Here is a 12,806-nt window from a genome sequence, read left to right as displayed (position 1 = left end):
CCTAAAACATAAGGACATAGAAACATTAAGAATCAAAGAGTTATTTTTTCCAAGAAGGCAGAATAGAGACTTTTCCAACATGCTTCACCCACTTAAAAGACAAAAAATTGTGTTTAGAGATTCACACTCTGAACATTTATCCAAGAAGAACAAGGAAATTTAGCAGAGAGTGAGAGTAAACTTCATATACTGGGCAAGAGAAGGTGGGCAGGCAGCCTGCATGGTGGGGTCCTACAGAGAGCTGTGGGTGAAGCCCCAATATGGGAGAGTGGGGGAGAGGGTCCCTCTGTGATTCACCTTTCCATTTGGGAACCACACAACCCAGGCCACAAGGGAGCACCTTGTCCTTCCCAATCCCCAAATTTAACATAGGGAGAGACTGGGAGACTGAGAGAGGGAAGGCACTGGGAAGAGCCCCAGGCATTTTCCCAGACCAGGGACCCAATAGGAGGACACAATTCTCAATCTTAGCTCATACCAAGCTGGGTGAGATTCTGTGACCTAGCAATGGTGGCAGTCACCGGCATTAGAGTGTCTTAGCCTAAGGATTGGAGTGCTGGGTCTGGAGTAGGGGAGGGGCCCCCACAGCCAGAACTGAGAGGAGAGTGTGATCTGCGCTCCAGCCATGGGCACTGGAATTGGGCTCTTGCTCCTTCATGGGACTTGGGTGGGAAGAGATTTGCCAGAGAGGCAAGGTTTTGCCCAGGCAGCAAATTAGGTGGCATGGAGTACCTTTGTGGATGACAGACAAATTGCATGCAACTTTATTGAGTGTCCCAACTTACTCCCTTAGGACAGGGGAGTGAGCTCCACCAGATGCCAAGAGTGAGAGGGAGGTGGGCTCCACATCAGCTCACATGGACTAGGAGTTAGAGCCATCTCTCCCTTCCCATGTGCAGAACTTGGTGCAGCAGTGGTTGCTCTGCTCCATGCCTGGGAATATCTCCAGGCACCTGGTGACTGCCTCCAGACACCCATCACAGCTGGTGCTTGAGCCCACCATTTGGGGCCCTTGCAGGTGTGCCCAGTGCAGATACACCAAGCTGTGCCCACTGTCTCTGAAGCTTAGCATAGGACCCACACCACTGAGCATTCCATGGCCCAGACCATTTCTTGGGACACTGGAGTACTTCTCCTGGTTAACAAAGATCAAGCATACGTCCTATCCCTACCACCACAGTTGACTGTTACCTGTAGTTGACATCTACTGGCCAGAAGTTCCATCTGTACAATCCAATCCAAAATCTGCTGACACAAGTGAAAAGTACTTGGGAAAGAGATAAGCTTCCCGTGACTTCTGCTGCCACCAATGCTCATGCCATCTCACCTTCTTGGGAGATCGTGAGCCTGTTAACCACCCCAATACACCACTTCTACAATCAGCATTGGAGAAAGCCAATCCGTTAAGGAAATTATAAATTTACAACTAAGGAAATTATACAGAATTTTTACATTGAATGTACTCAGAAGCAAAGTCAAGGAGCCCTACACAGTATACATCATAGTCACATTCTCAAGGAAAAAAATAGTCCCAGCCCAATTAGAGTAAATTTAAAAATGAGAAGCATCTACTATTTCTCCAGATGCAAAGAAATTAGCATAATAGTGTGGAAGTATGAATAAGCAAGAGGTTATGATACCCCCAAATTAACACAGTTATTCTCTAGGAATGGACCCTAACCAAAAAGAAATCTTTGTTTTTGCTCCTATTTATGTGGTAAATTACATTTATAAATTTGCATATGTAGAACGAAGGCTACATCTCTGGGATGAAGCCCACTTGGTAGTGATGGATTATGTTTTTGATAAGCACCTGAATTCGGTTTGCTGGGGTTTTTTGAGAATTTTTGCATCTATATTCATAAGGGATATTGGTCTGTAGGTTTCTTTTTTGGTTGCGTCCTTTCCTGGTTTTGGTATAAGGGTGATGTTGGCTTCATAAAATGTGTTGGGGAGGATTCCTTCCTTGTGGGTGTTGTGGAATAATTTCTGCAGGATAGGCACCGGTTCTTCTTTGTAGGTCTGGTAAAATTTGAGTGTGAAACCATCTGGTCAGGGATTTCTCTTTTTAGGAAGGCTTTTTCTTCCTATTTCAATTTTGGTACTTGATATTGGTCTGTTCAGGAATTCTATTCCTTCCTGATTGAGCCTAGGGAGGCTGTGTGTTTCTAAAAATTAGTCCATATCCTCCACATTTTCTAGTTTGTGTGCATATAGGTTCCTCAATAGACACTGAAAAAGAATTTGATAAAATTCAACACCTTTCTATGACAGGAACACCTAACAAAATAGGCATAGACAGGATATACCTAAAAATGATACAAGCAATATATGACAAACCCACAGCCACTATCATACTGAATGGGGAAAAATTGAAAGCATTCCCACTTAGAACTGGGACCATGCAAAGTTGCCCCTTATCACCACTTCTATTCAACATAGTACTGGAAGTCCTAGCCAGCACAATCAGACAAGAGAAAGAAATCAATGGCATCCAAATGGGGGCAGAAGAGGTTAAACTATCACTCTTTGCTGATGATATGATCTTATATCTAGAAAACCCTGAAGATTCTGCCATGAGACTACTGGAATTGATAAATTCAGCAAAGTCTCAGCTTACAAAATCAATGTACAAAAATCAGTGGCATTCCTATATGCCAACAACAGTCAAACTGAGAACCAAATCAAAGACTCAATACCCTTCACAATAGCAACAAAGAAATTACAATACCTAGGAATATATTTAACTAAGAAGGTGAAAGGCCTCTACAGGGAGAACTATGAAACACTGAGGAAGGAAATAGCAGAGGACATAAATAGGTGGAAAACCATACCATGCTCATGGGTCGGCAGAATCCACATTGTTAAAATGTCTATAGTACCCAAAGTGATCTACAGATTTACTGCAATCCCTATGAAAATACCAACATCATTTTTCACAGATCTAGAAAAAATCATTCTACACTTCTTTTGGAACCAGAGAAGACTATATATAGCAAAAGCAATCTTAAGCAAAAAGCATAAATGGGAGGCATCAATTTACCAGACTTCAAGCTATACTACAAGGATATAGTAATTAAAACAGCATGATACTGGCACAAGAACAGAGACATAGAAACAGATGAACAGACAGTGAAACAGAACTGAGAACCCAGATTTAAAACCATCCTCATATAGCCATCTGATCTTTGACAAAGAAGACAAAAACATACACTGGGGAAAAGAATCCTTATTCAATAAATGTTGCTGGTAAAACTGGATAGCCACATGTCAAAGACTGAAACAGTATCCGCACATTTCACCTCTCACAAAAAATCAACTCACGGTGCCTAATAGACTTAAACCTAAGACATGAAACTATAAGAATTCTAGAAGACAATGTTGCAAAAACTCTTATAGACATTGGCCTAGGCAAAGAATTTATGATGAAGACCCCAAAGGCAATCACAGCAACAAGAAAAATAAATAAATGAGAACTGATCAAATTAAAAAGCTTCTGCACAGCCAAGAAAACTGTCAAGAGAGCAAAAAGACAAACTACAGCATGGGACAAAATTCACATTTTATACATCCAATAAAGGGCTGATAACTAGAATCTACATAGAATTCAGGAAAATCAGCAAGAAGAAAACCAAAAAAACCCTCTCAAAAAGTGAGCAAAGGACATGAACAGAAATTTTTGAAAAGAACGTAGACTAATGGCTAACAAAGATACGAAAAAATGCTGAACATCTCTAATCATCAGGGACATGCAAATAAAAAGCACAAGGAGATATCACTTTTATCAAAAAGTCCCCTAACAATAAATGTTGGCATGGATGCAGAGAAACAGGAACACTCATACACTGCTGATGGGACTGCAAACTAGTGCAACCTCTGTGGAAAGAAATATGGAGATACCTTAAACAGATTCAAATAGACCTACCATTTGATCCATCAATCTCATTATTGGGCATCTACCCAAAAGAACAAAAGTCATTCTCTAAAAAAGACACCTGCACCCGAATGTTTATAGCAGTACAATTTACAATTGCAAAGATGTGGAAACAACCCAAGTGCCCATCAATCCATGAGTGGATTATTAAAATGTGGTATCTGTATACCATGGAGTATTACTCACTTATAAGAAATAATGGGGATATAGAATCTCTCATGTTCTCCTGGATAGAGTTGGAACCTATTCTACTAAATGAAGTGTCCCAAGAATGGAAAAATAAGCACCACATGTACTCACCAGCAAATTGGTTTCATTGATCATCACCTAAGAGCACATTTAGGAATAACATTAATCAGGTGTGAGGCAGATGTGGTGGGGGGAGGGGATGGGTGTATACCTACATAACGAGTGTGATGCACGCTGTCTGGGGAATGGACACATTTGAAGCTCTGACTCAGCGAGATAGGGGGGAAGGGCAATATACATAACTTAAAATTTTCTACTCCCATAATATGCTGAAATAAAAGAAACTTGGGCTGAAAAATAAATAAATAAAAAGTACAAATATAAAAAATATTGATAAAAACATATCTAGACTAGCCAAGAAGAGAGACAAAATTCAAATAAACACAATCAGAAATGAAAAGGAGTCATTACGACTGATTTTACATAAATACCAAAGATCATCAGACACTACTATAAACATCTATATAAAAAGAAGAGGAAATGAACGATTTTCCAGAAATATACAACTTCCCAAGATTCAACCAGGAAGAGATGGAAACCCTGAACAGACTAATAACCAGTAGTGAGATTGAATCTGTAATAAAAACATCTCCCAATTGAGAAAAACTCAGAACCAGAAGGAGTTACTGCTAAATTCTACCAAATGTACAAAGAACCAGTGCCAAGCCTCTTGAAACGATTCCAAAAATGGAGGAAGGAATCCTCCCTTATTCATTCTACAAAGACAGTATTACCCTCATATCACAGCCAGACAAGAACACAATGGAAAAGTAAACCATAGACCAATATCCCTGGTGAACACAGATACAAAAATGCTCCCCAAAATACTAGGAAACAGAATTCAAAAGCATATCAAAAAGATAATACAGCATGATAAAGTGGGTTTTATTCCAGGAATGCAAAAATGTTTCAACATATGCAAATCAATAAATATCATTCATCATATAAACAGAATTAAGGGACAAAGCTATATGATCAACTCAATAGATGTAGAAAAAGCATTTGGTAAAATCTAGTATTCTTTTATGATACAAACTCCCAAGAAACTAGGCATAGAAGGAATTTAGCTGAAAATAATAAAGGCCATATACCACAAATTCACAGTCAACACCAAACTAATGAGGAAATGTTGAAAGCAATGCCCCTAAGATCTGGAACCATACAATGACATCCACTTTCACCACTCCTATTCAACATTGTAATAGAAGACTGGCCAGAGCAATCAGGAAAGAGAAGGAAATGAAAGGTATCCAAATTGGAAGAGAGAAAGTCAAGTTATCTTTGTTCACTGCCAATATGATCTTAAACCTAGAAATACCAAAGACTCCTCAAAAAAACTCTTAGATTTGATAAGAGAATTCAGTAAAGTTTCAGGATATAAAATGAATGAAGTTTTCATAAGTCAGTTCAGTAGTTTCAGGATGCAAAATCAATGTACAAAAATCATATTAACACACCAGTAACCGTCAATCTGGGAATAAAATTAAGAAATCAGTATCATTTTACAATAGCCACAAAAATTACAATACCTAGAAATATATTTAACCAAGCAAGTAAAAGAAATCCCCAAGGGAAACTACAAAACACTGATAAAAGAAACTGTAGATGACACAAACAACTGGACAAACATCCATGATCATAGATCAAAAGAATTAATAAAGTTATAATGACCATAATAGCCCAAGCAATCTATAGATTCAGTGTAATCCCTATCAAAATACCAATGCCATTTTTCATAGGATTAGAGAAACAATCTTTTAAAAAAAAGTCATATGTAACCAACCAAACAACCAACCAACCAAACAACAAAAAACCCAGAGAGCCAAACCACACCTAACCAAAAGGAACAAAGGTGGAGGGATCACATTACCTGACTGTAAATTATACTACAAGGATATAGTTACCAAAACAGCATGATACTGGCATAAAAAAAGAAACACAGGTTAATGAAACAGAATAAAGAACCCATAAATAAAGTCACACATCTATAACCAACGAATCTTTGATAAGGTTGACAAAAACATACAACAGGGAAAGGATACTTTTCTTTTTCTTTTTTCTTTTTTTTTTTTGAGACAGGATCTCATTCTGTTGCCCATACTAGAGTGCAGTGGCGTCATCATAGCTGACTGCAACCTTTAACTCCTGGGTCTGAATGGTACCCCTGCCTAAGCCTCCTGAGTGGCCAGGTCTACAAGTATATGTCATGATGCCCAGCTAATTTTTTTTCTCTCTTTTATAGAGATGAGGTCTCACTATATTGCTCAGGCTGTTCTTGAACCATTGGCCTCAAGTGATCCTTCCACCTTGGCCATCCAAGTGATAGGATTACAGGCTGAGTCTCCTCACCTGGCCAGGTGTGGTGCTGGGAAAATTGGATTGCCATATGGAAAAGAATGAAATTGGACCTCTATATCTCAAGATATATGAAAATCAATCAACTCAAGATGGGTGAAAGACTTAAATATGATTTTTGAAACTGTAAGAATATTAGAAGAAAACCTAGGGAAAGCTCTTCTGTCCATAGTTTTCGGCAAAGAATTCATGACTAAGATCTCAAAAGCATATGAAAACAAAATAGGCAAATGGAACTAATTAAACTAAAAAACTTCCGTACAGAAAAAACAATTAACAGACTGAACAGACACCGTGCAGAATGGATGAAAATATTTGCCAACTGTGCATCTGACAAGGTACTGACATTCAGAATTCATACTCAGATTTTATAAGGAATGCAAACAAATCAACAAAAATATCCCCAAATAGCTCCATTAAAGTGTGGACAAATGACATGTATAGACATTTTTCAAAAGAAGATATGCAAATGGAAAACCAGTATATCAACAAATGCTCAGTCTCACTAATCCTCAAAGAATGCAAATTACGACCACATGAGATATTATCTTATACTAGTCAGAATGCCTGCTATTAAGTCAATGTTGGTGAAATTGCAGGCAAAAAGGGAATGCTTGTGAACTGTTGGTGGGAATGGAAATCGGTACAAATAACTTCTATGGAAAACAGTATGGAGTTTTTGCAAAGGAGTGAAAATAGACTTATATCAGATTTCTCAATGGAAACTTTACAAGCAAGAAGAAGTTGGGGCCCCATTCTCACTCTTTTGAAACAGAATACTGCCCAGCCTAGAATCTTGTACCAAGCTAAGCTAAGCTTTCTATATGAAGGAGAAATTAAGACATTCTCAGATAAACAACGACTGAGGGAATTCACCAAGACAAGACCAGCCCTGCAAGAAGTACTCAAAAGAGAGTTACACACGGATCAGCACAACAAAGACCTACGAATGTAAAACCACCCAAGAGCTAAAGAGCAAATTCCAGCTACCACAATGGCTCAAGAGAGAAAACATAGCAATGAAGTTCTACCCAACAAGACGAACAGAAATCTGTCCCACTTATCAGTTCTCTCAATAAATGTCAATGGCCTGAATTCCCCACTCAAGAGACATAGACTGGGCCAATGGATAAAAAAACACAAACCAAATATCTGCTATCTTCAGGAAACTCACTGAACCTGCAAAGATGCATTTAGACGGAAAATAAAGGGATAGAAATCAACATTTCAAGCAAACGATAGCCAAAAGAAAGCTGGTGTGGCAGTTTTCATTTCCAGTGACTTAATCTTTAAACCAACAAAAGTAATAAAAGACAAAGATGGTTACTACATACTGGTGAAAGACACAATTCAACAACAAGACATAACCATACTTAATATATATGCACCCAACTTACACGCACCCAGATTCATAAAGCAAACCCTACTTGATCTGAACTAAATGATAGACAACAATACTGTAATAGCTGGAGACTTTAATACCCCACTGACAGCACAGGACAGATCCTCCAAACAGAAAATAAGCAAAGAAATAGTGGACTTAAATAGAATGCTAGAACAAATGGGCCTGACTGACATCTACAGGACATTCTACCCGAAATCCACTGAATATACACTCTTCTCATCAGCTCACGGGACATTCTCTAAGATTGACCATATCCTAGGACATAAAGCATGTCTTAAAAAATTTAAAAAAATAGAAATCATACCATGCATCTTCTCAGATCACAGTGGAATAAAAGTAATAATGAACACTAACAGAAACTCTCATTCCTACTCAAAGTCATGGAAGCTAAACAACCTTCTCCTGAACAACTATTTTGTAAAGGAAGAAATCAAGTCAGAAATCAAAACATTCTTTGAATTAAATGACAAAGGAGACACAACTTATCAAAATCTATGGGACACAGCTAAAGCAGTCCTGAGAGGAAAATTCATTTCCATAAATGCCTATTTCAAAAAGACAGAAAACTTACAAATAGACAACTTAATGAATAGACTCAAAGATCTGGAGAAAGAAAAACAGACTGACCCCAAACCCAGCAGAAGGCGAGAAATTATGAAGATCAAATCAGAATTAAATGAAAAGGACAACAAAAATACCATAAGGGAAGTTAATAAAACACAAAAGTTGGTTCTTTGAAAAGATAAACAAAATAGACACACCACTGGCTAGACTAACCAAGAGCAGAAAAGAAAAATCTCTAATAACTTCCATCAGGAACATCAAAGGAGAAAACACGACCGATGCCACAGAGATACATGACATCATCTATGAATTTTACAAAAATCCTTATGCACACAAATTGGAAAATGAAGAGGAAATGGACAAATTTTTAGAAACACATAGCCTTCCCAAGCTCAATCAGGAAGAAATAGAATTCTTGAATAGACCAATATCAAGAACTGAAATTGAAACAGCAATAAAAAACGTTCCCAAAAAGAAAAGCCCTGGTCCAGATGGGTTCACACCGGAATTTTACCACACATACAAAGATGAACTGGTGCCCATCCTACATAAACTATTCTCCAATATTGAGAAGGATGCAATTCTCCCCAACACATTTTACCAAGCCAATATAACATTGATACCAAAACCAGGAAAGGATGCAACAAAAACAGAAAACTATAGACCAATTTCTCTCATGAACATAGATGCAAAAATTCTCAACAAAATCCTAGCAAATCATATCCAAGTGCTTATTAAAAAAATAATTCATCACCACCAAGTAGGCTTCATCCCAGTGATGAAGGGGTGGTTCAACATACGAAAATCTATAAATGTAATTCACCATATAAATAGAAGCAAAAATAAAGACCATATGATCCTTTCAATAGATGCAGAAAAAGCATTTGACAAAATTCAACACCCTTTTATGATAAGAACGCTTAACAAAATAGGCATAAACGGGACCTACCTAAAAATGATACAAGCCATATATGACAAACCCACAGCCAACATCATACTGAATGGGGAAAAACTGAAAGCATTCTCACTCAGAACTGGAACCCGACAAGGGTGACCACTGTCCCCATTACTTTTCAACATAGTATTGGAAGTCCTTGCGAGAGGTATCAGGCAAGAGAGCAGAATCAAGGGTGTCCAAATAGGGACAGAAGAGATCAAACTCTCACTCTTTGCTGATGATATGATGTTATATCTGGAAAACCCCAAGGATTCAACGAAGAGACTCCTGGAATTGATCAATGAATTCTGTAAAGTCTCAGGATATAAAATCAATACATACAAATCAGAGGCATTCATATATGCCAATAACTGTCAAGCGGAGAACCAAATTAAGGACTCAATACCCTTCAAAATAGCAACAAAGAAAATAAAATACCTAGGAATATATTTAACTAAAGAGGTAAAGGACCCCTATAGAGAGAACTATGAAACACTAAGGAAGGAAATTGCAGAACACGTAAATAGGTGGAAAACCATACCATGCTCGTGGATCGGAAGAATCAACATTGTTAAAATGTCTATACTACCCAAAGTGATCTACAGATTCAATGCAATCCCTATTAAATTACCAACATCAGTTTTCGCAGATTTAGAAAAAATAATTATACACTTTGTATGGAATCAGAGAAGACCCCGTATAGAAAAAGCAATTTTATGCAATAAAAACAAAATGGGAGGTATTAATTTGCCATATTTCAAACTATACTACAAGGCTGTGGTTCTTAAAACTGCCTGGTATTGGCACAAGTGCAGGGACACAGACCAATGGAAAAGAACAGAAAACCCAAATATAAAACCATCCTCATATAGACATCTAATCTTTGACAAAGCAGACAAAAACATACTCTGGGGAAAAGATTCCTTATTTAATAAATGGTGCTGGGAAAACTGGATAGCCACATGTAGAAGACTAAAACAGGACCCACAGCTTTCACCTCTCACAAAAATCAAATCATGGTGGCTAACAGACTTAAATCTTAGGTGGGAAACTATTAGAATTCTAGAAGAAAATGTAGGAAATACTCTTACAGACATTGGTCTAGGCAAAGAATTTATGAAGAACACCCCTAAGGCAATCACAGCAACAACAAAAATAAACGAATGGGACCTGATTAAATTAAAAAGCTTCTGCACAGCCAAAGGAACAGTCACGAAAATCAACAGACAGCCTACAGAACGGGAAAATTTTTCGCATACTACACATCAGATAAAGGTCTGATAACAAGAATCTATTGAGAACTCAGGAAAATCAGCAAGAAAAAATCAAACAACCCTATCAAAAAGTGGGCAAAGGACATGAATAGAAATTTTTCAAAAGAAGATATAAGAGTGGCTAACAAACATATGAAAAAATGCTCAGCATCCCTAATTATCAGGGAAATGCAAATCAAAACCACAATGAGATACCACTTAACTCCGGTGAGAATGGCCTTTATCAAAAAAATCCCAAAACAACACATGTTGGCGTGGATGCGGAGAGACAGGAACACTCATACACTGCTGGTGGGAATGCAAACTAGTGCAACCCCTGTGGAAAGCATTATGGAGATACCTTAAACAGCTTCAAGTAGACCTAGCATTCGATCCAGCAATCCCATTATTGGGCATATACCCAGAAGAACGAAAGTCATTCTATAACAAAGACACCTGTACCCGAATGTTTATAGCAGCACAATTCACAGTTGCAAAGATGTGGAAACAACCCAAGTGCCCATCAATCCACGAATGGATTAGTAAACTGTGGTATATGTATACCATGGAGTATTACTCAGCTATAAGAAATAATGGTGATACGACATTTCTTTGGTTCTCCTGGTGAGAGTTGGAACCCATTATATTAAGTGATGTATCCAAAGAATGGAAAAACAAGCATCACATGTACTCACCAGAAAATTGGTTTCCCTGATCATCACCTAAATGCGCATCAGGGAAGGATACCAATTGGATATCAGACTGAGACGGGGGATGGGGGGAGGGGATGGGTGTATGCCTACATGATGAGTGCGTTGTGCACCATCTGGGGAATGGTCATACTTGAAGGTGCTGACTCGGGGAGGTGGGGGGTGGGGGGAGGGGATGGAGGTATGACTACATGGTGAGTGCCAGGTGCACTGTCTGGAGAATGGACATGCTTGAGGCTCTGACTCAGGGGGATGGGCGGGTCATGGACAATGTATATAACCTGAGCTTTTGTACCCCCATGAAGAGCTGAAATAAAAAAAAAATAAAAAATAAAAAAAAGAAAAAGAAAATAGAACTACCATTGTATCAGCAATCCCACTACTGGATACTTACCGAAAGGGAAAGAAAACATTATATATGAGACATACCTGCACTCATATGTTTATCATAGCACTACTCATAATAGCAAACATACAGAACCAACCTAAGTGTCTATCAATTGATGACTGGATATAATGTGGTATATATACATATGATGGAAAAAATTCAGGAATGAAAAATGAAATTATGTCTTTTTCAGCAACACGGGTGGAATTGGAGGTCATTATCTTAAGTGAAATGACTCAGAAACAGAAAGTCAAATACTGCATGCTCTCATTCACAAGTAGGAGCTTAATAGCATGTATATGTGGACATACAGTGTGCAATTATAGACATTGGAAACTAGGATGGGTGGTAAATTGGGAGCAGGGGTGAGGTATGAGAAGTTACTTAATCGGTATAATGTACATTATTCAGGTATTCAGGTACCTTTATGTAGGGACCGTCCCTGGGCAAGAATTGGCTTGAGCCCAGAGTCAGCGAAGCTGGACGTGTTTCTTGGGTCCAAAGGTCAATAGGCCCAGAACACTCCTTGATGCCAGAAGTCAATAGGTCCAGACTCGGCCTATTGACTGCTGAATGCTCCCTGGAACTAAAAGTGAAGGGCCTATTGAACAGACAAACTGTTCCCTATGGAAAATAGCCAAGGGCCTTAGGTCTTGCACACAAGCCAAGGCATGTCTCATTGTCCTGCACACGGTAATGAGGTCCAAAGGTTTAACATGCAAATGTCTACCTTCCTTGAGCAATTTCCATAAGAAATGGAACATATCACCTCAGGACTCTAAAGATAGTCACGTACCAGAAAGTAGCTGCTGGACAAAAGGAGTATAAAAATAAAGCGACTGGTGCTTTTTGGCGCTGCAGTCTTGTACCATCTTTGTGTGTCTGTGTGTTCCTTTCTGTGTTCATCCCCCGTTCTGTAATTGGGCCGCTACACTTTAGTGGAACACATAGTAATGGTTCCACTAAAAGCCCATACTTCACTATTACGCAATATATCCATGCAACAAAACT

Source organism: Lemur catta, chromosome 22 (assembly GCF_020740605.2).
Source record: "Lemur catta isolate mLemCat1 chromosome 22, mLemCat1.pri, whole genome shotgun sequence".
In the NCBI taxonomy this organism is placed as follows: domain Eukaryota; kingdom Metazoa; phylum Chordata; class Mammalia; order Primates; family Lemuridae; genus Lemur; species Lemur catta.
Note: the sequence above shows the minus strand (reverse complement) of the source record.